Source organism: Ochotona curzoniae, unplaced genomic scaffold (assembly GCF_017591425.1).
Source record: "Ochotona curzoniae isolate NIBS_2020 unplaced genomic scaffold, NIBS_Ocur_1.0 contig_883, whole genome shotgun sequence".
Lineage (NCBI taxonomy): Eukaryota > Metazoa > Chordata > Mammalia > Lagomorpha > Ochotonidae > Ochotona > Ochotona curzoniae.
Genome location: NW_024466599.1, coordinates 55,152,470 through 55,179,031, shown reverse-complemented (window position 1 = coordinate 55,179,031; position 26,562 = coordinate 55,152,470). Strand labels below are relative to the sequence as shown.

The following is a 26,562-nucleotide window of genomic DNA, read 5'->3' as shown; positions in this document are numbered from 1 at the left end:
TCTTCCAGGTCTCCCATGAGGGTACATGATCCCAAGGCTTTGGGCTCTCCTCAACTGCTTTCCCAGGCCGCAAGCAAAAAGCTGAATGGGAAGTGGAACAGCTGGGATATGAACCGGCACACATATGGGATCCCAGGTGTGCAAAGCAAGGGCTTTAGCCGCTAGGCTACTGCACCCAAGGAAAGAGTTCTTAAGAAGTATACTCAACATTTTTGAAATACTGAGTTTTATGTGTTAGTTGTGCCCTAATTTATAAATGACCTAGATTGCATACAGCAAGGGAATGAGCAGTTAAGCAAAGACTAGGAGATTTGAGGATGGAAAGACTAGAGAGACCAGGCAGAGGTTGGCAGATTAACAACAAGCATGGTGGAGTAAAGCTTTATTTATCTACACAGTGTCAAAAATGAAAAACTTACTCTGAGGCCTCATGGCATGCCCTTGAGAACTGGGTACCAGGAGGTGAGAACTCAGGTTCAGTGAAATGAACAAGAGGACCCATGGTAGCCTAGTGGCTAAAGTCCTCTTGCAACCTCCAGGATCTCCTGTGGGTGCTGGTTGATATCTCGGCTGCCCCATTTCTCGTCAAGCTTCCTGCGGTGGCCTGGGAAAGGCAGTCAAGGACGGCCCAAAGCCCTGGGACCCTGCACCCATGTGGAAGACCCAGAGAAAGCTCCTGGCTTCGGATCGACTCAGCTCTGTTCGTTGCTGCCACTTAGGGAGTGAACCAGCTGATGGAAGATCTTTCTGTCTCTCCTTCTCTCTGTACATCTGATTTTCCATATGAATAAATGAATACTTGAAGAAGAAATGAACAAGAGAGAAATTGCCTTTTATTAGGATTTTTTATAGTGCCTTCTCTCCTACCTCCCTTACCAACACCTTCCTGGTGTTGGTTAATTATAACTGCTGCTGCATAAAAGATGGCTTTCAGTTGTGTTTCTGAATTGTAACGAAGTTTGGGTCTTCACAGTTCATGTAAAGTCTCATCTCTTCCACAGTGATTGCCAGCTTCACCCATTCTCAGGAGTATTGTGAAGAAAGCATGTAGGAGTCCATGTGGGTACATTCTGCTAGAATCAAACAGCAGATCACAAATGCAGGCCTCTTGTGTCAGTTCCAGCTAGAAGGGATAGCCCAGTAAATGGGTAAAGGCCCTTGACCTCATGACCATTTATATCTGTACATATATCTTCTCTGAAATTCTGGAAAGGGGAATGGGGGGAAACTTCTCTTTCTTTTTGTAACTCAATGCCAGTGTCAGTGAGCTTCACTGTTTTTGCTTTTGTTTTTGTTTCTTAACAAGAAGAGGATTTTCATTAGGAGAATCACAGTTTAAAGGTGCCAAGTTAACAAGTTAACTATTAGAATAGTCGCCATGTAATTTGTTGGTTATGACCTTTGTCTATCATTGCTTTTCCTACTGAAAGTTAAATGTCCTAGCATCACTCCTGCTTTGTTCTTCCAGCTGTAATTGCTTACTTATCTGCCTTCCCAACATCATAACTGAGGGGCAGGTGCAGTGTAGGCTTACCTTTGTACCTGCCACCTGACCTAGGCCCTATGAACCTTTGTTCATAGGGTGAACATTTTTTTTTAAAGATTTATTTTTATTATTTTTTTATTGGAAAGGCAGATATACAGAGAGGAGAGACAGAAAGGAAGATCTTCCATCCAAGCGAGCACAATGACCAATACTATGCCAATCCGAAGCCAGGAGCCTCTTCTGGGTCTCCCACGCGGGTGCAGGGTCCCAAAGCTTTGGGCTGTCCTCGACTGCTTTCCCAGGCCACAGGCAGGGAGCTGGAAGGGAAGCGGGGCTGCCGGGATTAGAACCGGCGCCCATATGGGATCCCGGGCGTGCAAGGCGAGGACCTTAACCACTGTGCCACCGCTCCGGGCCCCATAGGGTGAACATTTATGGATGATTGTTAGGTATGTTAATACTGATCCAAAAAAGTGATGCGACTGGAAAATGTCCTCCTATCTGTTGAAACTAGTCAAGAGGGAGGGGGCTTGTGTGATAGAGGACTTGGAACTTTTCATAGATATATGAGGAGTTAATAAATTACATAAATCAAAAATAGCTTTGGTTACCTGATTCAAGAGGATGGCTTAGGTCGAGTATCAGGGGTCCTCCCGTCCCGCAGAAGAAATCACCCAACACTTGAGAGAGTCTCCAAGGCGCTTTATTCCGATCTTCCCTTGAAAACCGTTAGGTCCGTTATGTCCGTTATGCTCCAGCCCCTCCCCCGCCACGGCCCCCCCTTATCTGTCAAACATGTCCAATCAGCTTAAAGATAACCAAGGCAGACCAATCAGGGCAAAGGGCCAATCACAGGGCAGGAAATTGTCAGTGCCCCCAACAGCTCCCCCTTCTTGTTTTATTAAGCAAGAGACCGTGCCTGTCTTAGGTGTTCCGAGTTTGGGCTCCCCTTATCTGTCATGGGCAAAGCACGTGGCTGGGAATGTGGCGCCTGTCTTAGGTTGGTGAAGCCGTATCGGATATTTACCCATCTCTGGCTACCGGTCCAGCATGCCTAGCCAGACTTCTGGGGATTCTCTGTTGTGAAGGGCAAGCACAGCTTGCACTAGCAGCCGCTGTTACTGCTGCTGATGCTGTGCTTGAAGATGAAGCATCCACAAACCCCAAAGAATGATAATTAATAAGATAAGGCCCAGGGCTACTATGCCGGCCCATTGGCGTGCAAAGGAAAGATCCTATAGTAGCCAGTTTGTCCATTGCTCTACTGTGGCAATCTACTTTGGTGCTATTTATGGCTATAATTTGGGATCTTAGTTCCTAAGTCAAATTATCAAATTGTATGGACCAGCTTCCATTAGGGGATAGCATAGCAGATAACTCTCTGGACAAATTCAATACTCAGGAACCATTGGTGACAATAGAGGGAGTGACACACATTCCAGGTAGACTAAGCACACAGGAGGTCCCCCTATGATGGAGAAGTTGTTCCACTGCCTCCTGCAAAAGATCCACTCTCTGATTAACAAGTAAAACGCCTCTTTTAAAATGTATGATGAATAAGAACCTGAAGATCACTTTCCTTCACCTGAACAGGCATGGGAATAAGTTGTGGAATGTGTACCAGCACCGCAGTGCCAGAGCCATTCCAACACTGGCTAAGGGCTCACTTAACTACAGAGCAATTCAAAAGGGTAACATTAGCACTCATGGAAACAATAAACATAAATGGAGCTTGTACACATACATAAATAGCATTATAGATAACATCACGACTGCAATTAACTGTAACATCTTCCCATATTCTAGAACTATTACTACAATAATTACAAGTTTTTATCACTACCTTATCAATAAATGCAAAAGCTGGTATATCTGAACACCCACCCCTACTAGTACAAAGTACCCAGACATTCCAAGACTGAGCAGAAACAGACTGAATAAGGTTACCATATGTATAGTTATACCCCACAAAGGCAGAATTTGAACAGGTACGAAATAAATTGGTCACAACAAGATCAGGTGCTACTCTGCTAGGAGTCACAGTACTTTGACAGCAGTCCATTCTGGGGGCCATTTCCAAGGCCCTAGACAGCGAGGCAACTTTGCTGCACCCCTTTTATGGTGCAGTTTTAGCTGGAGATTTTGGCTGTCTCCTCTCGGTATCTGAATGAACGTCAGGCTGGTCAGCATCCACCACGTCCACAGGTTCATCTTGCTCCGGCTTTCTTATCACTTGCGTCAGTTCTGGCACCCACACTGGTCCTTCAGAATCCTGCGGAAAAACACAAACCGCTCCTCGCGTCCGTCGTAAGACAGGATGCGGGCCCATCCATTGCTTTGTTAAAATATCCTTCCACGTCACCCAATCTTTGCAGGGGCCTGTGCCAACAGCGTGGCGTTCGGCAGCAGAATGGCCATCCAAATCCAAAATCAAAAAATTAAAAATATAAGTAACTAAAGCCAATTGATGTTTAAGACTATTGGGATATAGGGTGGCTTCTTCTCCCCCTTTTTGTTTTATTAATAATGCTTTGAGAGTTGCATGGGCAGGCTCTACCACAGCCTGGCCCATAGGATTATATGGGATGCCAGTGGAGTGTTTAATCGCAAATTCAGAACAAAACTTATCAAATGCTTTGGCTGTATAGGCAGGTCCATTATCAGTCTTATAACACTGGGGGACGCTCCAGGCTGCAAAAGCCTGAAGGCAGTGAGATATAACATCTTGAGCCTTTTCTCCTGTATGAGCTGAGGCATAAAGAACCCCAGAGCAGGTATCAATAGAGACATGAACAAAAGAAAGGCGACCAAAACTGGAAACATGGGTAACATCCATCTGCCATATATGATTAGGCATAAGACCATGGGGATTAACCCCAAAGCAAGGCTGGGATAAAAAGGAGACACAATTTTGGCATTCTCTAATAATATGAAAATATGGTCGGATCCAATTAATATGCCCCAATACCTGCTGGAAATCATTAAGGGTCTTTAAACCATCCATTCTGATTTTTTTTTTTTTGCATCTCCATAAGACTTTCTCACCTTCCTGTATAAGTCCTCTGAATTTATCAGTGCCATCTGTCAGGCAAGACTTAATCAATGTCCAGAACCTTACCATTCCTAGAGGGAGGGGCTCCTGCTGTTCTACCTTAGATAAGTCTTTGCGTAAGTGCTTCCATTGTGGCAGGATCAAAAGGCCCTTCTCCTTCTCCAGAAACCATGGGGCAATCCTCTGCACAGTTTGCAAAAACAACAGTATTGTCAGCAGTTTCTGCAATAAAGGCTGCATGTGTACTGAAGAAGTTAAATTGCCCATATTTCTAACACCTCTGATCGTTGCTAACCTGTAAACTTGACCAATCGTCAAATCGCAAAATTGACTGATTGTTAACCGCGAACTTGAATGGGCTTGCTAAACCTCTAACCTGAATGGGCGGTAAAGCGACCCTGAATGGCGGTCACTATCATGAATGGGCGGTAAACACGATTGTGAGTGAACCTGAATGAATCTGAATGGCTGCTAGACCAAGAGCTTTAATGGTCGCTAAACCCGAGCTTTAATGGTTGCTACCCCGCGAACTTGACGTGCACGTCCCACTGCTATCAGCGGCTTCCTGAGCAAAAAACTCAGTTGTAAACTAATTCCCGCTGTAAGAGGCTCTCTGAGCGATCTGCTCAGCTTACCTTCCTGGCGTTCACCAGCTGGCTTCTATCCGATTCACAGCACCAGTTATCTTTTATTCGAGTCACAGCACCAATTATCGGGGGTCCTCCCGTCCCAAGGAAGAAATCACCCAACACTTGAGAGTCTCCAAGGCGCTTTATTCCGATCTTCCCTTGAAAAAGTCCATTATGCTCCAGCCCCTCCCCCGCCAAACCTCCCCCCCTGCTTATCTGTCAAACCTGTCCAATCAGCTTAAAGATAACCAAGGCAGACCAATCAGGGCAAAGGGCCAATCACAGGGCAGGAAATTGTCAGTGCCCCCAACAGTCAAGACTGAGTGCTGTTTATTTGTTTTAAGTTTTATTTATTTTGGGACTGGCACCGTGACTCAATGGCTAATGCTCTGCCTAGCGGTGTGTGGCATCCTTCTGGATGCTAGCTCTAGCCCTGACTGTTCCACTTCCTATCCAGCTCCCCACTTATGGCCTGGGAAAGCAATGGAGGTTCAGGTTCTTGGACCCCTGCATCCATGCAGCAGACTGGAAGAAGTTCCTGACTCCTGGCTTCAGATTGACTCTGGGCATTGCATCCATTTGGGGAGTGAACCAGCAAAAGACCTCTCTCTGTTTCCTTCTCTCTATAAACCTGCCTTTCAAATTTTAAAAAAAAGTATTTATTTTACTTGGAAGAATTAGGCCTTGGAATTTCTACTGTATGACAGGGTAATTAAGTCAAATCATGTAAGTATTTTGATGTTTTGGCAATATTTGTTTATGTACTTTCCATCACGCCCCAATTTGAGTTTACTTTCCTTTACATTTCTTGCCCAGCAATACAATTCTTTCCTTAACAGTATGTCTTTCTACTGTGGTGTCACTGAAGTCTTACACCTGCTTGTGTAAAAGTACTCAAGGTTTTTTTTTTTAAAGATTCGTTTATTTTTTATTAGAAACATGGATTTTTCAGAGAGAAGAAAAGACAGAGATCTTCCATCCTTCATTTCCCAAGTGGCCTCAATGGCCAGAGCTCAGCCAGTTCGAACCCAAGAGCCAGAAACCTCTGGGTCTTCCATGTGGCTGCAGGGTCCCAAGGCTTTGGGCCATCCTCAACTGCTTTCCCAGGCCACAAGCAGGGAGCTGGATGGGAAGTGGAGCAGCTGGGACACAAACTGGCATCCATATGGGATGCTGGCACTTGCAGGTGTAGGATTAGTCAGTTGTATTATTACATCTGCCCCCCACATAGAGTCTTTAGTATGTGTGTAATTATCTTTTCATACTTAGGAAAACAGCTCAAGAAATTAAACATTTAGTTTTTGTGTTCAGTATAGGTTTCATGAAGTCTTACTGGTTAGGTAGTTAATAGTTGTTGGGGTGGGTAGCTAGACCCTGCTGTTTTTAATTCTTGGATGCCATCTGATTATGGAGATATGGCAGGTCAAGCAAATGAGAAGCATTGTAAGTTAGGAGTTAAGACATTGAAGTTAAGGCAGGCTGGGATTATATACTAGTTTTCTCTTCTGTAGAAATGAAGTACATGCTGGGAGCAGAGAGACATTACCTTATGAAAGGAACTACGTGGAAAGGAACCAGATAGTGCCTTTTTTTTTAATTGGAAAGGCGGATATACAGAGAGGAGAGACAGAGAGGAAGATCTTCCGTCCGATGATTCACTCCCCAAGTGAGTGCAACTGCCGATGCTATGCCAATCCGAAGCCAGGAGCCTCTTCCGGGTCTCCCACGCGGGTGCAGGGTCCCAAAGCTTTGGGCTGTCCTCGACTGCTTTCCCAGGCCACAAGCAGGGAGCTGGAAGGGAAGCGGGGCCACCGGCATTCAAACCGGCGCCCATATGGGATCCTGGGCGTGCAAGGCAAGGACCTTAACCACTGCGCCGCCGCGCCGGGCCCCAGATAGTTTTTATACTCGGAGATCTTGACATTCAGCGTTATTAACAGTGGTGGGGATTATTGTTTCTTTTCTCCTGAAACTTATCTACCTACTTAAAAGGCTGTGTGACAAAGAGAAGGGGAGGGAAGCAGAGAAAAAAAGAGAGTAGATTACGCTCTTAAATCTCTACAACAGCCCAAGCTTGGCTAGTTCAAAGCTAGGAGTTACAAACTGCATTCACATAACCCATGTGGATGACAAGAACTCAAAAATAAGATCATCATTTTTTGCTTCTTGGTACCTTAGTAAGAAGCTAGATTAAAAACAGAGCAGTGGCCCAGCACAATAGCCTAGTGACTATCACCTTGATACCCAGGATCTCATAGGAGTGCTGATTCGTATCCCAGCTGCTCTTCCACTTCCCATCCAGCTCCCTGCTTGTGGTCTGGGAAAGCAATGGAGGACAGCCAGGGTGTTGGGACCGTGCACCTGCATGGGAGAAGAAGCTCCTGGGTTCGAATTGGCTCAGCTCTGGTTATTGTGGCCGCTTGGGGAGTGAACCAGCAGATGAAGATCTTCCTGTCTCTGCTTGTCTATGTAAATCTGATTTTCCAATAAAAGTAAATCTTTAAAAAAAAAAAAAAAGGAAATATGGAGTTGTTGGGATTTGAACTCTGATCATGGGGGGTGGACAACCCAATCAATGGCTTAACCTACTAATACACAGTTTTACAATTTTTTAAAAGACTTTTTTTTTAAAGATTTATTTATTTATTGGAAAGTCAGATATACAGAGAGGAAGAGAGACAGAGAGGAAGATCTTCCGTCCGATGATTCACCCCCCAAGTGAGCGCAACGGCCGATGCTATGCCGATCCTAAGCCAGGAGCCAGGGACCTCTTCCAGGTCTCCCATGTGGATGCAGGGTCCCAAAGCTTTGGGCCATCCTTGACTGCTTTCCCAGGCCACAAGCAGGGAGCTGGATGGGAAGTGGAGCTGCCAGGATTAGAACCTGCGTCCATATGGGATCCTGGCATGTTCAAGGTGAGGACTTTAGCCAGTAGGCCACGCCGCCAGGCCCAAAAGATTTATTTAATTTTCTTGTAAAGTCAGGTTTACGGAGAGAAAGAGACAGACAACTTCCATCCTCCACTGGTTCATTCCCCAAATATCCATGTCAGGAGCTAAGTCAATCCAAAACCAGACGCCAGGAACTTATTCCAGGTCTCCTACACGCATACGTGGTCCCAAGGCTTTGAGCCATTCTCTGCTGCTTTTCCAGGCCACAAGCAGGGAACTAAGTGGGAAGTGGAGCAACCAGGATATGAACCAGCACCCACGTGGGATCCCAGCACAGAGAGGCAAGGACTTTAGCCACTATTCTACTGTGCCAAGCCCAGTTTATTTCCATTTTTCAATATTAATTATTTAAAGGCAGAGTTGCAAAGAGACAAGAAAGAAAATACCCTCCACCTGCTGATTTACTCCCCAGATGGCTACAAAGACCTGAGCTGATCCAGTCCGAAGCTATGAGCCAGGGGCTTCTGGGTCTTTCACATTGATTGTAGGGGTCCAAGCGTTTTGGCCATCGCACTGCCTTTCCCAGGTGTGTTAGCAGTTAATTGGATGAGAAATGGAGCAGCTGAAACTAAGCCAGGTGCCCTATGGGAATCTGCACCACTGGCAGCTCTCACTCACCACATCACTACACTGACCCCAGTTCATTATAATTTGAAATAGATGTAAATTGTGCAATGTTTTTGTTTGTGTGGCTGTAGATACACATGTATATAATGATGGAAGAGGTAGTATAGATTTTTCTTCCCTAGGAAAGATGGTCAAGTGACAGTGAGTGGCCTTTGATTAGGGAAGGATCTAGCATCTTCACTCTGTTTCCGACCTACTGTGGATCTTTCACATTCTTTTTTTTTTTTTTTAAGATTTATTTTTATTATTTTTTCATTGGAAAGGCGGATATACAGAGAGGAGAGACAGAGAGGAAGATCTTCCGTCTGATGATTCACTCCCCAAGTGAGCGCAACGGGCCGATACTATGCCAATCCGAAGCCAGGAGCCTCTTCCTGGTCTCCCACGCGGGTGCAGGGTCCCAAAGCTTTGGGCTGTCCTCGACTGCTTTCCTGGGCCACAGGCAGGGAGCTGGAAGGGAAGCGGGGCTGCCGGGATTAGAACCGGCGCCCATATGGGATCCCGGGCGTGCAAGGCGAGGACCTTTAACCACTTGCACCACCGCGCCGGGCCCAATCTTTCACATTCTTTAACTTATTACTTCAAATCATTTTCTACAAGCTTTTTTTTTTTTTTAACTCAAAAGTCAGGGAGAGACAGAGAGATCTACCATTCACTGACTCACTCCTGAATTTTTTTTTTAAGATTTACTTTTATTGTGAAGTCATATTTACAGAGAGGAGGAGAGACAGACAGGAAGATCTTCCATCCTATGAGTCACTCCCCAAGCAGCCGCAACAGGTAAAGCTGAGCCGATCCAAAGCCAGGAGCCCAGAGCCTCTTCCATGTCTCCTATGTGGGTGCAGGGTCCCAAGACTTAGGGCAGTCCTCAACTGCTTTCCCGGGCTACAAGCAGGGCACTGATGAGAAGTGGGGCTGCAGATTAGAACCAACACCCATATGGAATCCCGGTGTGTGGAAGGGAGAGGACTTTAGCTGCTAGGCCATCGTGCCTGGCCCCATTCCTGAATTGTGTACAACTGTTGTAGCTGGCCTGGTATTCAGCTGGAAGCCAGGAGCTTTTTTTCCAGGTCTTTGCTTTGTTGGGCAATCTGCTGCTGCTTTCCCATACTATTGGCAGGGAACTGAATTGGAAGTGGAGCAACCAGGACAGAAACTAGCCCATATGGGATGCTGGTACCACAGACAGAGGGTTATCTTGCTGTGTCACACAAGCTTTTCTGAAGCCTAATGGAGAAGAGGTAGCAAATCTATTTGCAGAATTGTGGTGACCATTGCTACCCAATAAGAATGTAACGTAAACTACATAATGTATTTTTAAATTCTCTGGTAGCAGCATTTTTAAAAATTAAAAGGAGGTGAAATTAGTTTTAGTAGTTTGGTCATGTAACCCATCTTGTCTAAAATATCGTTTCAGATTGTAACGTAATTTGTTAATGAATTTTTTCCCCAACAATGTTTTATATCAGTGTACACAGTTACAGAAAGGAAAGAGAGATCTTCCATCCACTAGTTCACTCCCCCAATGGCCACAGTGACCGGAGCTGAGCCTGTCCAAACCCAGAAGCCTCCTCCTGGGTCTCTTATGAGGGTGCATGCTCTGTTTTCTCAAGCCATAAGCAGGATCTGAGCTATCAAGGACTTGAGCCTTCCTCTGCGTTTTCCCAGGCCATAAGCAGGAAGCTGGATCAGAAGTGGAGCATTGAGATACAAACTGGTGCCTCTATGGGGTGCCAGCGTTGAAGGAGGAGCTTATCCTACTATGCCATGGCATGTGCCCCATTTGGTGTGCATTTTTATGCTCTGCATGTTTTAAGCTGGGTACTAACTCTTCAAGAAAAATAACTGATTATATCTGGTTAACATCTTTAGACTTGTGAATTAGGGATCTATTAATTGATCTTTTTTCATCATATGCTGGGTAGGTACGTTTTTGGTAAAGTGTAGCCTTCTTGTTGGGTCATTCATGAGTGAATGTTATGGATTTTGCCTCAGTTTTTCTAGGAACCTACATTTGATATTACCTGTTCACCTTAATATTGATTTGAGCCTATTTTAGCAATAAATAACCATCACCATATAGAACCCCACTTTATAAACAGCTACTCGGGTATATGCATTTTAATCCCTTTCTGGTGGTTCTGATTGGGAGAGTAAGTAAGTAATGGCTTTGAGATGATGCAAGTGTTTAAGTGTGCTCTGGAGTCCTAGGTGCAAGTTGTAAAGACAATTGTGAATTCTGTGTGGTGGAGATAGAACTTTCATCATTTGAATAAACTGACCTCCTATTGTATTTCATTGTGATGAGATTAGGTCTTAAGTGTCCATTCTGAAAGGGCTGTTAACATGTAACAATAGAAAAACAGATGGTGATGATGCTTCTCTAAATTAACTTAAGAAAACTGATCTGGAGCTGATATTTAGCCCACTATCAAGGTTAACCACCCACTATTGATTAGACTTTCTTTCCTGTTTGGCCTATTGTTTAAGGTAGTTAAAACTAGATTTAGGAAGTAGTCTGTTAAAAGGTAGAGCCTCTGGGGACAAACATTTGGCACAGCAGATAAGACACCCCCTAAAGCACGTAAGTTTTCAGAATGCCTAGTTTTGGCTTCCTAGGAATGTGTACCCTGGGAGGCAGCAGTGCTGGTGCCAGGGTTTTGATCCAGCCAGCATGGGAGACCCGTTTTGAGTTCCAAATGCCTGGATGTGGCCTGGCTCAGTCCTCTCTCTTAGAGGTGTTTGGGGATTGAACTGATCTTTCTATCTTTTAATTTTAAAAATAGTAAATGATTATTAAGAGAAAACATTTGAGGTCATTCATTACATATCACAACAATAAGAAAATAAAGTGAAATCTGTTGGCCCGGTGTGGTACCCTGGCATCTAAAGTCCCCGCCTTGCATGCACTGGAATCCCGTGTGGGTGCCAGTTCAAATCCTGGCAGCCCCACTTACCATCCAGCTTGTGGCCTGGGAAAGTGGTCCAGAAGACGCTCTGGGCTCCTGGCTTTGGATCAGCTCAGCTCCGACTGTTGCAGCCACTTGGGGAATGAATGGACAAATGGAAAATCTTTGGTCTCTCTCTCTCTCTCTCTCTCTCTCTCTCTCTCTCTCTGTGTATATATATGTATATATATATATATTTTAAGATTTATTTATTTATTGCAAAGTCAGATATACAGAGAGGAGGAGAAGGAGAGACAGAGAGGAAGATCTTCGGTCCTGTGATTCACTCCCCAAGTGAGGGCAACGGCTGATGCTATGCTGATCCGAAGCCAGGATCCAGGAACTTCTTCTGGGATTAGAACCAGCGCCCATATGGGATCCTGGCATGTTCAAGGCGAGGACTTTAGCCGCTAGGCACGCCGCCGGGCCCATATGTATGTATGTATATATATATATCTGACTTTGCAATAAAAAAAACTTAAAAAAAAAAGAAATCAGTAACATAAGGAGTGCAAGTGAGTAGAGAATACAAATATCAACATGCACAGAGAACAGCAGGAAAGACTGGCATGTATCACCTTTTTGAACATACACATGCCCACATGTACAAATGAAAAAAATTAGAGACCTAGGTCTAGCTTTTTCTTATTATTTATATTGCAAAGTCAGATATATATACAGAGAGGAGGAGAGACAAAGAGGAAGACCTTCCATCTGATGATTCACTCCCCAAGTGACCACAGTGGCTGGTGCTGAGCCAATCTGAAGCCAGGAGCCAGGAGCTCTTCCAGGTCTCCCATGTGGGTACAGGGTCCCAAGGTTTTTGGGCCTTTCTTGATTGCTTTCCCAGGCCACAAGCAGGGAGCTGGATGGGAAGCACTGCCACTGGGATTAGAACCCATGGCATATGGGATCCTGGCGTGTTCAAGGCAAGGACTTCAGCCGCTAAGCCATTGTGCCCAGCCCAAGCATTTTTCTTTTTTTATTTTACTCAAGCAGCAGATCCACTAGGCAGTCAAGTTTTATTTCCCCACTAATTAAATAACTAAAATATTCCAGGAGTGATTTAAAAAACAAAACTAAAAAGCAGTGTGAAAATGTTATAACTATAATTGGGTACTGTTATTCTTGTAATTCTGCAATTGGTATCCCAGGACCAACAGTATGAGCATCATCTGGGACCTCCTAGAAACGCAGATTCTTTGATCCCCATTGATCAGACTTTCTGGGGTAGTCCCAGAATGCACTGGAGACATTTGTGCGTAAGGTGGTTATTGCTAGTGACTGGAGCCTCACTGGTGAAAAGACCATTTATCAAATTGGAGTGCAGTCTGCTGGCCTTGGCCGCATGCTTGTTGATACATGGAATTATTATCCAAGGAAGGAACAGAAAGACGCAGTTCTGCACTCCAATCTAGTACTGTTCATTCACTCTGCACATTTTTATTGAATGCATTTCTGGTATCAGGTGCTCTTCTGCTGCAGGATACTGCTGTGAACAAAACAAAGTTCCTATCCCTTTAATACATCATATTGTAAAAGGTGTATACCGTGAGTTGGCAAGCTGTGGTTCATGGCTGCTTCCTGTTTTGTTTTGTCTTATTTTTCATTTATTTGAGAGGCAAACAGAGAACTGTGGTTGTAGGTTTTCTTCCCACCTGGCTGCAGCTAGAAACTCATTCCAAGTCTCCCCTGTAGGTGTCATAGGTGTCAGGAAGCCGGTCACTTGAGCCGTTACCATTGCCTCCCAGGATCTGCATCAGCAGGAAACTGACCTTAGTTTGCTGAAAAAGGTGTCAAATGCAGGCACTCAGGTGTGAGACTTGAGGGTTTTAACCACTAGGCAAACATCATGTTTGTAAAGTTTTATATACAGCTATGTCATCCATTTAAATTCCTTTTGTACCACAGCGACAGAGTTGAGCCGCTATGAAATAGAAAGCTGAAAAAATGTACTGCCTGGCTGTTTGTGGAATTCCTGGGATAGTCTGTGAGGAAACACGTAATAATATGTTAGATATGACAACTATTGGTAAAGCCCATGAAATAGAGCAAGGAATAAAGTGGGGCTCTTTTAGATAGCATGATCAAGGAGAGCCTGTGTAGAGATGTGACATTTAAAGAAAAACCTGAATGCAGGATGTCTCAGGGAGGATATAGTTAAAGGAGAGATGATATAATAAATGCTGAGGCCTAAAGCGTTGTAGCTGCAAAGCAGTGATTCATGTGGCAGGGGATAGGTTATGAAGTTGTCATAGTTGTGACCAGACCACACCTTTCCTTGCAATGAATCCTTACAGACAATTTAACTGTGAGTCACATGTTTTAGAAACCCTACATGTATAGAAGAGTCTTGTTGGCTGAGCAGATGGCAGAAGCTGAAAGCAATAGCAGGTATTGTTTGAAACACCTATAAGAAACATTTCTCTACAAGCCTTCCCTTACATTTGGACCCAACAGTAGCTCATTTGGCTAAATCCTCACCTTGGAAGCACCAGGACTCCATATGGACACCACAGTTTGTGTTCCAGCTGCTCAGCTTCCCATCTAAGCTCCCTGTGGAAGCAGGAGAGGGTGGCCCACAGCCTTGGGACCCTCAAGAAATTGAGTCTTGGGCTCAGCATGACTCAATTAGCTAATCGACCCCTTACAAGTGCTGGGGTCCCATTTGGACACAGTCATTTCTCCCTGCTTGTGGCAGTGGAGGATGGCCCAAATGGCTGTGATGGTTGTGCGTGGGTTAAGCCAAAACCATGAACTCCATCTGGGTCTCATGTGGATATAGTGTTCCAAGTATTTGAGTTATCTGCTGCTGCTTTCCCAGGTACAGTGGCAGGGAGCTGGACTGGAAGTGGAGCAATTGAGACTAGAACATGCACTCTGATGGTAGGATCCAGCATCACAGTGGCTTATTTAATCTGATGTATCTCAATACTGAGCCAAAGATCTTCTCTTCAACCTTGATTTCTTTCCTCCTCTTTCTGTCACTTTACCTTTTAAATAAATTAGATAAATATATATTTTTAATTACCACTTTCTGCATTGCAGTCAGGATATTGGCTAGATTCCTAAGGAAGGAAACATAAAGGAGGAAGAAAGAATTCATATTTAGGGTCAGGAGACAGAAACGAAGTTAGGAGAAGTCAGAGAACTAAGAGGAGAGTCATGATAGAGTAGGAAGCTGAATCTCAGAGAACTTAGATTAGTTGTCCCAGGTCACACAAGTAGTGTATGCTAAAGCTAGGGTTTTAAATCAAGTTCTGTCTGAAAGTAAAGCCCATATTCACTTAATTTAACTCAGAAGTTGGAAAGCCTTTTCCTGTAGATCCAGATAGCAAGTGTAGCTTTCTAGACCAAATGGTCTTAATTGCAGTTACCTTCCTTTGCTGTTGTAGGTGAAGGCAGCCAGGAGACCGTGTGTAAACAAATGACCATGCTATGTTCCTGTGACTCTTCATAGGCACTGACATTTGGATCTTATATAATTTGGGGTACCATCAAATAGTGTTTTAAACGTTTTCTTTCCAGTCATTTACAAGTGATAAACTATTCTTGCTAGCAGGCTGTATAAAACCAAATGGTGGACCAGATGTGGTCCATGGCCCATAGTTTGCTAACCTTTATTTTAATCCGTCTGTGTAATAAATATTATTGAATATATACTTTATGTGGAGATGTGCTGGGCATTGGTGAAATTCTAGTGGTCTAAGGTAAGGCAAGTAATTGCAATGCTGTGTACTGAGAACTGTAATAAATGTACTCTTAAAAAATAAGAGTGGTGGGGGCAGCATTGTAGTGTTATGACTTATGCTGCTACCTGCAATTCCGGAATCCCATCTGGCTGCACTCAAGTCCTGGCTGCTCCACTTCTGTGATAATGCACTTGGGAAGAGCAGCAGCAGATGGCACATGTGTTGCAATGCCGGCACCCACATGGGAGACCTGGATGAAGCTTCTGGTTTTGGCCTATTCCAGCACTGGCCGTTGTGGCCATTTGGGGAGTGAACCAGGAGATGGAAGAGTTCCCCCTCTATATCACTTTCTCTCTTTGTAACCTGCCTTTCAAATAAATTTTTTTTTTTAAAGATTTATTTTTATTATTTTTTTTTTATTGGAAAGGCGGATATACAGAGAGGAGAGACAGAGAGGAAGATCTTCCGTCCGATGATTCACTCCCCAAGTGAGCCGCAACGGGCCGATACTATGCTGATCCGAAGCCAGGAGCCTCTTCCGGGTCTCCCACGCGGGTGCAGGGTCCCAAAGCTTTGGGCCGTCCTCCACTGCTTTCCCAGGCCACAAGCAGGGAGCTGGAAGGGAAGCGGGGCTGCCGGGATTAGAACCGGCGCCCATATGGGATCCCGGGCGTGCAAGGCGAGGACTTAACCACTTGCGCCACCGCGCCGGGCCCTCAAATAAATTTTTAAAAATACTTTTTGAAAAAAGGTGTACATAGGTCAGTTTACAAAGAATGAATCATCAAGCTTATGGTGTAGAAGGCATAGCAATACTGGACAGTAAATGAGAAAATAATAATAGGAGAGTAAGGCATCGCTTCTCGGCCTTTTGGCTAAGATCAAGTGTGGAGAGTAAGGCAGATTAGGGAATTTTAAGCCGTGGGTTAACATCCGATTTTTTTGTTTTTGAAAGTTACGCTCTAGAGCATGGATTTGCAGGGAGGGAGGGAGGAGTGGAGACCAGTAAGATAATTGTTGTAGTTGTGGGGTCAAATACACATATTTAGTGATTTACTAAACATAGGAATTGTAAAGGATCAAAAATTAAAGAATGTTCAGATTTCTGGCCTGATGGGTTGGTAGTCATGTTCTTCAAAACGTACGTAGAGACCAGAGAAGCCTGCTTTAAGGGTGGATGTGGGTAGCAGGGGTAGAAAAGTAACTTTGGTTTTAAGTACTTTGGTATTGGCAGGCTTTTGAGGCTTTCAGCTATATGTGACCAACCATGTCAAATGGAGATCTGCATTGAGACAAACCCTTGGTAATAGAATCAATTGTGCACGGATGGTGAGAGTTTATGGATTGAGATGAAGAAACCAGTCATAAAACTCTAGGGGATACTTAAAGTTGAAGGAACTGAGAACTGAAAGGACGAAAGAACCAAGAGAAGAGAATACTAATGTTGAAACATAGGAAAGTGGCTTTCTAAAGGAGAATTTGGTTGATACTGCTCCAGAAAACTCACAGAGAGGCCAGTGTTGTGGTGCAGGAGTTAAAACTGCAGCCTGAGACATCAGCATCCCATGCGGGCACTGGTTTGAGTTTCATCTGCTTCACTTCTGATCCAGCTCCCTATTAAAGGTCTCAGTAAAAGCAGCAGAAGATGGCTCAAGTATTTGGGCCCCATCACCTGGTTGGGAGACTCAGTTGAAGCTTCTTGCTGTGGCCTGACTCGGGCCTGCCTTTGCAGCCACTTAAGGAGTAAATTGCCAGATGGAATCAATCAACCAATCTCTCTCTCACACACACACATATACATTCTGTCTGCCTTGCAACTAAACAAATAAATATTTAAGGAAAATAGAGTCACAAAGATTGGAGTTCAGTGTGCTTTGGCTTAGGCCACTAGAGGGGATGAAAAATGTGGGATTTAACGAGCAGTGTGAGAGGAGTTAGTTGAGACCCAGACTGTAGTGTGTGAAATTTTGATGAATGTAGGAAATCAGGGACACTACCCAAAGGTTTGGCTGTGAAGGGAATGAGTGATGACAACAACAGCTGGAGGTCTCTAGCACCTAGCATAGGGTTTGACCTAAGGCAGAGAATAGGAAATTCATTCATTCAAATACTGTGCCAGACACTGTTACTGAAGCTGGAAATAGGGCAGTGAATGATTAATTCTTATTATGAAAGCCAAATCTTAGTAGAGACAGAGGGCAAAAATGAAACGCAACAAAATTTTGGATGATAAATATTCTGAAGAAATCAGAGAGAAAATAAGGATTCTTAATAGAAAGTAGGTGAGTGATCTTTATGGCTATTTTAGAGAAGAGAAGGCATTTCAGAGGAAGAGTCCTTGGGCTGAAGACTCCATAAAGAAGAAAAATAATGGAGTTAGAGGAAGGTAGATTGTTGGAGGAGTAACAGGGCAGTTGGGACCTAACGAGGCAAAGGAGAGACCAAAAAGATGAGGAATAGGATGGATCTATGTTGTATGGGGTAGAATAAGGAATTTTAATTTAATAAGTAACTTAACCTGATTTGTATTTAAGAAATCATTCTATCTGCAGGATGATGTGAAGTTAAAGAACGGAAGGTGGGGAACCCAGTTGATTAAAGGCTTTAGGGAAAAAATAAAGGTGGCTTGAACTAGGATAAAGGTATGACAGTGATGAGTTTGAGCTGAGTAACAACCAGGTCCTCGCTGGGAAAACAGGTGGGGAATAAGGAACCATTTACTAAGGATGGGGGAAAGCAGGAGGTGGGGAAAAGCCTACTAAAAATGGAAATCAAGTCCTGTTTCAGATCTGTCAAGTAGAGAAATGTAGGCCAGTTGTTGAACAGACAGGAGTTTAGTGGTTGAGCACAAATAAAACAATACATGCTGGTTTTTGTGTGTGTTTTAAGATTTATGTTATTTTTATTTGAAACACAGAGTTAGAGATTGAGAGATATTCAGTCCATTGATTCACTCCCTAAGTGGTCACCGCAGCCATGTCTGGGCTGGTCTGTAGCCAGGGTACAGGGGCTTCTTCCAGGTCTCCCATGTGGGTGCAGGAGTCCAAGGACTTGGGTCTCTCTCCTCTGCTTTCCTAGATCATAAGCAGAAAACTGGTCAGAAGTTGAACAGTTGATACTTGGAGAGGCAGAGGCTTAGTTTCCTGTGCCACAGTGCTGACCCCATGCTGAATCTTGAAGTCAAGACTTCACATGGTTACATTACCCTGCTTTCCAGTTTGTTGGACTTGAGTCCCCTAGACTGTTTGTTTGGTAACTTCACCTTGGTGGCTGGAGGTGGAGAGCAGCCCACTGAGTTTTCTGTGCCAGTGCTAGAGCAGTGCACATCCAGACTTGCTGTGTTTACTGTGATTTAGGCCAGCTTGGCAGCTGGATAATGAGTTGATTTATTTTAGTCCTTTTCTCTCCAATAAAATCAAGAGGACGATAATGGACCTTTTTGTGCAGTAGGAAATCAGCCCCAGCAGCTTCCCCTCTCTTTCTCATATTCTCTGCCTCCAGCTGTGGTCTAGAAAGGCTGAGTCGTACAAGGCAGCGGGGACGCAGTGGGACTAGAATCCGACTTCATGACTCCTTCAGTCTAGACCCGAGCCTAAAGGCTCTGAAAGAAATGATTAGTTCATGCATGCCCTGAGACCCAGATGCCGGTCTGAGTGAAGTGTTCCTATTCGCTCTTTTCTCAGATACTGGAGCCAGGCTGCTTGGGTTCATACCCAGCTTAGTCACTTATAGACTGACCTTAGGTTGTGTTTCTCGTTTGTCCATCTTATTTTGTGAAATGAGCATAAATAGGCATTAGTAATAAACTATAGAAGGTGATTGTGTTTGGTGGTTGATTAAAAAAATGTTTATGGCAGTACCTGACATATGTTTGTCACTGTTTTCACTATTAGTAACTGTCATATTTTTTGGTGGAGGGATGCCAAAACCTGGGATCAAACTAGTTGTCATCATCTTTATCTTGGCATAAAAATAAGTGTCCATTGTCCTAACTATCTCACATATAGTTTTTTAAAGATCTTTTTGTAATAATAATAAAATGGAAGTTTAAAAAAGATCTTTTTGTATATATGTGTATTTAACTTGTCATTTAAATTTTGTATATATTTTGAAATATGTATGCATTATGGAATAGTTAAACTAATATTTGTATTACTTTACATACTTAGTCCTCTGATGATTTGAGAGCTCATAAAATATAAGGTATATTTCATTTTACAAGGTGTGGTCTTTGCCCTCCAGGAATTTGCATCATAGTGGGAAAGAAAGTATAATATACAGATGTAAGACTTACCTACTTAAAATAATAGGGTGGTGAGAGCTATGAAGAATCTCATTCTTTTCTGATGATCTGTACTTCAGAGTTGAGTTCAGACAAAGGCCACAAGGCTAAGAAGACTAGTGTGTGTGTGTGCGCGCGTGTGTGTGTGTGTGTGTGTGTGTGTGTGTGTGTGTGTTTTCCCCTAGGATTCATTTTACTTTCTTGAAAGGCATAGTCACAGACACAAAGAGATCTTCCAAATGTTGGCTCACTCCCCAGATGGCCAACACAGCCCGAGCTAAGCTGATCCAGAGCCAGGAACTTTTCCCTGTTCTTCCAAATGGATGCAGGGCCCCAAGAACTTGCCATTTGTTACTGCTCTCCCAGGGTGTAAGCAGGGAGCTGGATCAGAATTGGAGCTGCTGGAACTGGAACTAATACCTATATGGGATATGGGAGCCTTGCCCACTATGCCACTGGGCCAGGCCTTAAGCAAAAAAGTTTGAGTAATTTTTGTTAGAGAAAGGGCTTGCTTGGGTAGAATAGATGTAGAAAACACAGCAAGGGAGACATGCGAACAATGAACAGTTTGCTAAGGAGAAAGCCCTTAAAGGTAACACTGATTATCATCATTGAGGAATGTACCAAGAGCAAATCCTGGGCTTTATCTTTTTTTTTTTTTTTAAGTGCTGGGTCATAGGCTAGATACACAATTAAATTTTCATTTTAAAATTTTTGTTGTACTTTTTCTTTCCTCTCATAGAACTGTCTGTTTCTTTGCATTCATTGCCGTTCTTAGGAATATTAAATCCCCCCCTTTTTTTTTAAAGATTTATTTCATTTATAATGTAATAGGGGTGGGATAACAGAGATAGGGCAGTGGAAGAGAAAGAGAGAGAAAGATATTCCATGAGACATTTAGTTTGCTTCCCAACTGTCCAGAATAGCTGGGATTGTACGAGACTAAAGGTGGGAGCTAAGAAATCCAAATGGACCTCCAATGTAGGTAGCAGGGGTCAAGGCCCTTGGGCCACCTGTCACTGCTTTTCCAGACACATTAGGAAGGAGCTGTTTTGCAAACAGAGCAGCCAGGACTCAAACCAGTACTCCGCCCTGGGATGCTGGTGTCACAGTTGATGGCTTAAACTGCTCTGCCACAGAGCTGGCCCTAAAGGAAATAATCTTTATTGCAGTGTTAATTTATGACAGATTACAGACTGCTAACACAGAGAAATAAAAGTAGTATCACATTATCATCCAGTGAGTCTGATTTTTTTTAGTATCGAGAGGCCAGTGTTGTGGCCTAAAGAAATTAAACTGCCACCTGCATGCAGCACTGGCACCACTTATGTGCACCGTTCATGTCCTGACTACTCCACTTTAGATGCAGATGCCTGCTAATGGGATGGATGGGAATGAGGCAGACAGTAACAGCTGTGCTGTGGACACTAGGATAATGCTTGTATTGGAATGTAAAAGACAAATAATATAATTCAGTCTAAAAAAATTGTAAGTACGATCACTTGGATATGGAATGCTTTTGTTCATAAAATTTAGTGAAAGTCCCAGTTCATAGGTTCCTACTAGTTTAGTGTTGTTTGGAAATTTGTTTACCAAATACCTCTGTTGTATATTTAAAAGGAATAGCTATAAAAAGAGTTTGTATGGAAATGTTGTACTGGAACTCAGCTGCTGGAAACAGCTTTGTCATCAGATTTTTTGAAATGCTACCGTCTTTGGTGAAGTTCTAAATGAGGCAAAGCAATCTATTCTTAAAAGGGGGCAGTGGCTGTTTCAGATTCTAGAAAGAACCAACAGGATATGTGTAAAGAGAAAGATGAAAAAGATTTTATTCAGGGAATTGGCTCATACAATTATGGTGACCAAACTTTGCCAGTGCAGGCTCTTTGTGATGGGGAGATGTAAGGTTCCACTAACATGGCTCAGTTGAAGTTCGGAAGTCTCTACCTTGGAAGCTGATGGAGTGAGTCTCAGTCTAAGGCAGTGAGAAAGACTGAGAGATTCTTTTCTCCTTTATTGTTCCATCCAGGCTCCTAGCTGATTAGATGGTGCCCACCTGCGTGGAGGGGCGGGGAGGTCTTCCCCACTTGATGCACTGATTCACACCCAGTCTCCTGGAAGACGCACTCAGGAGGAATGCTTTCCATGTTACCTAGGTATCCCTTAATCTAGTCAAGTTGACATGTGAAATTAACCATCACAGTGACATGGTTGGAAAATAGTCTTTATTAGAATTAATACTGTTTTATATTTATGAGAAAATGGAATTTAATATACTGAGTTTTTTTAAAGTTAGGTTTTCTTGTTACTAGTTTTTTGTTTTTGTTGTTTTTGTTGTTCTTTTGTGGGTTTGCTTGTTTCCTTTTTGAATGCTTGAGGGGGAAATTCTTTTGGGATGCCAGACCATTCACTGCTGCATTTTCTGTGCATTGCATAAAGCATGGCCTTTTTGGTAGTTTGTCCTAACAAATGGCAGAAGGGTCACCAAGCGTTGTGAGGACCGAAAATAGCCACCACGGAGTTCTACAATGCCCCTTAACATGTTAACCTCCAGGTTTAGAGTTAGACTGACTAATTTCCCCAGGCTAAGACATGAGTGGTTTTTCACACCACCTAAAGGAAGTCTGGGGATACCTGAAACCCGTAAACTATTTCTAATGTGATTACATAGTCAAGATTGCTATTTTCCTTAAATGAAAAGCCACAAAACAAAGTCAACATCAGGAAGAAAAAAGAAATTAACATTTCATTTAAGGGGATGTATAGTAGCTGTGTAATGGAAACTGTCATATCTAGTAACATGTCATTTAACTTCATGGCATTGTACATTTCTATTTTTCTTTCTGTTGTTGATTTTGTATTATGACTTTTCATTTGAGGGTATGTACAGTAGCTGTGAAATGGAGACTAACATCCAGATGTGAGGATACAATGTGCATTTCTACTTCCAGACAAACATGGACTTACAATGAAACTGTTCACTATATCTTAACAATAGGATACTGGACTCTCTGCCATTGTCCATGCCTGCAATGTTGGACATATGACTGTGTATGAAGAACTATATGTTAGTAATGATATAGAGGAACTAGGTGGGGGGGGGAGGGGATTTGGGGAGAGGATAAGGGAAATGCCAGAGCCTATGGAATTATATCATAAAATGATAATAATAAAATGTGTAAAAAAAAAAAGATTGCTGTTTTCCTAGAATTGGTCTGTTTCAGTTAGATTTGCTCTTTACGTTCTGATTTTCAAAGTCCAGGATAAATATTAATTTCCTTTGACCTCCAATTTAAATGGCACCAGTGTTCAGTGAAATATGGAAAAATCCTTTCAAAAGCAAGTTTCAGTGGGAGGAGGGTCTGTAGCGTAGCTGACTAAGCTACAGACTTCAACAGTACCAGCATCCCATAAATGGTTGTTCCATTTCCAGTCAAGATCCCTGCTGATGTGTCTGGGAAAGCAATGAAAAATGGCCCAGGACCTTGAGCCCCTTTACCTATGTGGGAGAACTAGAAGAAGCCTCTGGCTCCCACTTTGGATCAGCCTAGCTGGAGCTGTGCTGGCCATTTGGAGATTGAACCAGTGAATGGAAGAACTCTGTCCCTCTTCATCTTTCTCTGCCTTTCAGATAAAAAGTAAAGTAAATAAGTCTTTAAAACAAGTAATAGGCAGAGAACTCTGTCTTTATTCGCCAGATGCCTGCTATAGTCAACATTCAGTAAAGCCAAAACCAGAAGCAAGAAACTCAGTACAGGTCTCCGATGCAAGTGAGTGGCAGAGACCCAACCACTTCTCCCAGGGAACATACCATCAGAACACTGGAGCTAAGATCCAGAGCTAGGTGGGCTCAGAGCGGTAGCCTTGCACCTTAAGTCCTCGTCTTGCACACGCCGGGGTCCCACATGGCCACGGGTTCTAATCCTGGCTGCTCCTGCTTGTGGCCTGGGAAAGCAGTGGAGGACAGCCAAATTGGCTAAGCTCCGGCTGTTGTGGCCACTGTAAATCTTTTGTAAAAAAAAAAGATCCACAGCTATGTCCAATAAATTGCAGCTTAACTTTTTTTTAAGAAACAAAGGTTTGTTTATTTTTATAGGAAAGGCAGGTTTATAGAGAGGACAGGCAGAAAGAAAGATCCTCCATCCCATGGTTCACTCCCCAAGTAACCACAACAGCTGGAGCTAAGTTGATCTGGAGCCAGGAGCTGGGAGCTTCTTTGGGGTCTCCCATGTGGGTGCAAGGTCCCAAGGCTTTGGACTGTGCTTTACTGCTTTCCCAGGCCACAAGCAGGGAGCTGGGTGGGAAGTGGAGCAGTCAGGATAGGAACCAGCACCTCATGGGATCCTGGTGCATGCAAGATGAGGACATAGCCACTGAGCCATCACATAGGGCCCTGCAAGTATCATAGTCACTAGGCAAATAGCCCAGCCCTCTTTGAAACTTGATACATTACCTTTTTATGACATTGGTGTATAACCTTTTTATTATGTTGAGGATTTTGTGAATATTGTCAGTGTATTTTTACTCAAAATGTTTGTTGAGATTTTCTGTTAATTTCCTTCCCTCCAATTTTTCATTTTCAAGATATTGAATTTCCTAATGTTCCAATTATTTTCTCTGTTCTATTTTCTGTCTCTGACACACTCTGCTTTGTGTCATGTCTTCTCAGAAGTGATTTTTAAGATTTATTTGGTTGAAAAACAGAATTAGGGGCCTGGCACAGTGGCGCAGTGGTTAAAGTCCTCACCTTGCATGCCCGGGATCCCATATGGGCGCCAGTTCTGATCCCGGCGGCCCCGCTTCCCATCCAGCTCCCTGTCTGTGGCCTGGGAAAGCAGTTGAGGACAGCCCAAAGCTTTGGGCCCCTGCACCCACGTGGGAGACCCGGAGAGGCTCCTGGCTTCAGATCGGCATAGCACCAGCTGTTGCACTCACTTGGGGAGTGAATCATCAGACGGAAGATCTTCCTCTCTGTCTCTCCTCTCTGTATATCTTCCTTTCCAATAAAAAATAAAAATAATAAAAAAAAAAAAGAAAAACAGAATTAGAAAAGAGATCTTCCAACCATTAGTTCACTTCCTGAATGGCAGCGGTGAACAAGGATAGGCCAGCACAAAGCCAGAAACTTTTTCCAGGTCTCCCACAAGAGTGCAGTGGCCCAAGCACTTGGCTGGTCCTCTATTGCTTTTCCAAGGTGCATTAACAGAGAACTGGACTGGAAGGGGAGTGAGTTTGGGACTCAAATTAGCACTCATATGGGATGTCAGCATCATAACCAGAAGCTTAACCCTCTGCACCATTAAAGAGGGTGTGTGTTTATTTGAAAGGCATAGTTAAGGAGAGGCAGGGAAGGTGTTGCACAAGAAAGAGAACTTTTATCCACTGGGTTGCTCCCCAAATGACTGTTGGTTGCCAGGGCTGGGCCAGACCAGGAGCCTGCAACTCTGCCAAGGTTGACTCCAACATGGAGTCCAAGGAGTTGAGCTGTCTTCTGGTGTTTTCCAGGTACAGAGCAAGGAGCTTGATACCTCTTTACGTAGTCACATTTGGCTTGTAGCTACCCTACGTGACACTGGAGAAGCAGAAGCTGGAACTAAGTTCTAGTTAATGTATCTAGCAAAAGAAGGTGTTGTTGTTTTTGTTTTTTTCTTGTTTATTCTGCCTGGATTTCTTGAATGAACTTATTTATTTTTATTTGAAAGGCAGAGTTACAGAGAAGGAGAGACAGAAAAGTGCATCCTCTGGTTTACTCCCCAAGTGGCTTTAACAGCTGGAGCTGATCTAATCCAACATCAAGAGCCAGGAGCTTCTGGTTCTCCCACATGGGTACAGGTGCCCAAGGACTTGGATCTTCCCTTGCTGCTTTCCCAGACTATTAGCAGGGAGCTGGATTGGAAGTGGAGCAGCAGGACTCAGACCAGAGCCCATGTGAAATGCCAGCACCACAGGTTAAGAATTAGCTTGTTATGCCACTGTACTGGCCTCTCTACTTAACTTTTTAAACTTTATCATTTATATTGTTATGGAGTCATGAATTCCTGCCTTATTTAATGAGTTACAAGGTATGGGTTACATTACATACTTTCCCACTCAGATTATCTCAGGTTTGACCATAGAAATTCCTTCAAGTTCCTTCCATCCTGTCATTCTCTCCTTATTATTTCTGGATTGTTTGTTCTAGAACTAGATGTTACATGTTCATGTGTTTGTCCTGCCCCATCCTCTGGAACCATCTGTTTCTCCAAGGAGCTTTGGTTCCTCTTAGTGGAGTTGGCGAGGATACTGTTTGCACATCAAGATAGGAACTCCTTCTTGGTATTGCTTGTTGCCACTGGATCTCACTGCTTCTAGGCCCTTGTAGCTGACAAGGCATTTGAATTATGGTTATTACCCTGGACAGTACAGATATAGAACATGTCTGTTACAAAAAAGAAAGTTGGCATTAGCAAAATTTATGAGCTCAGAGGCCACCATCCATCTCCATACAACTTGTCCTTGCCTTCTTAGTTGGATACTGCTGCCTAGTGAGGAGTTCCTGCAGAGGCTGGACTGGGGCCATGGTGCTACTTGGAGGAATACTGATGGAGAGATGCTTCTCAGTAGCTTCTAATTGAGAACCATTTCCTAGGCCCAACATTGCAGAGCAGAACATGGAAAAGCGGGCTTGGAGCTAGGAAATGATGATAATCACTAGCAGTACTTGAAATGTGAAGCAAGATGGCCCTGGTAGACATTATCATGGTTTTCCTTTATTATTTTAGAGACAAAGTTTCTCTTAACTGATGACGTCCACACTGGACTGAACTAAAGTTGGGAGCCAAGACTTCAAATTGTATAATCAGAACCCCAGAATCTTCACTGGCAGAAAGCTAGAACTGGGACCCAGAGCCAGTAC

General features: G+C 43.6%; 1 protein-coding gene across 2 annotated transcripts in view; it reads left to right on the top strand.

Annotated features, from left to right (window-relative positions):
* KCMF1 (potassium channel modulatory factor 1) overlaps nucleotides 1-26,562 on the top strand; it is a 63,224-nt gene that overhangs the window by 6,721 nt on the left and 29,941 nt on the right. The window contains exon 1 of one of the 2 annotated variants that reach the window (XM_040993615.1): nucleotides 21,809-21,823. The exons of the other annotated variant lie outside the window; for it this stretch is intronic. The gene's annotated coding sequence lies outside the window, so the exon portion shown is untranslated. Of the gene's footprint in view, nucleotides 1-21,808; nucleotides 21,824-26,562 lie in introns of those variants that run through there. 2 annotated transcript variants of the gene reach the window in all.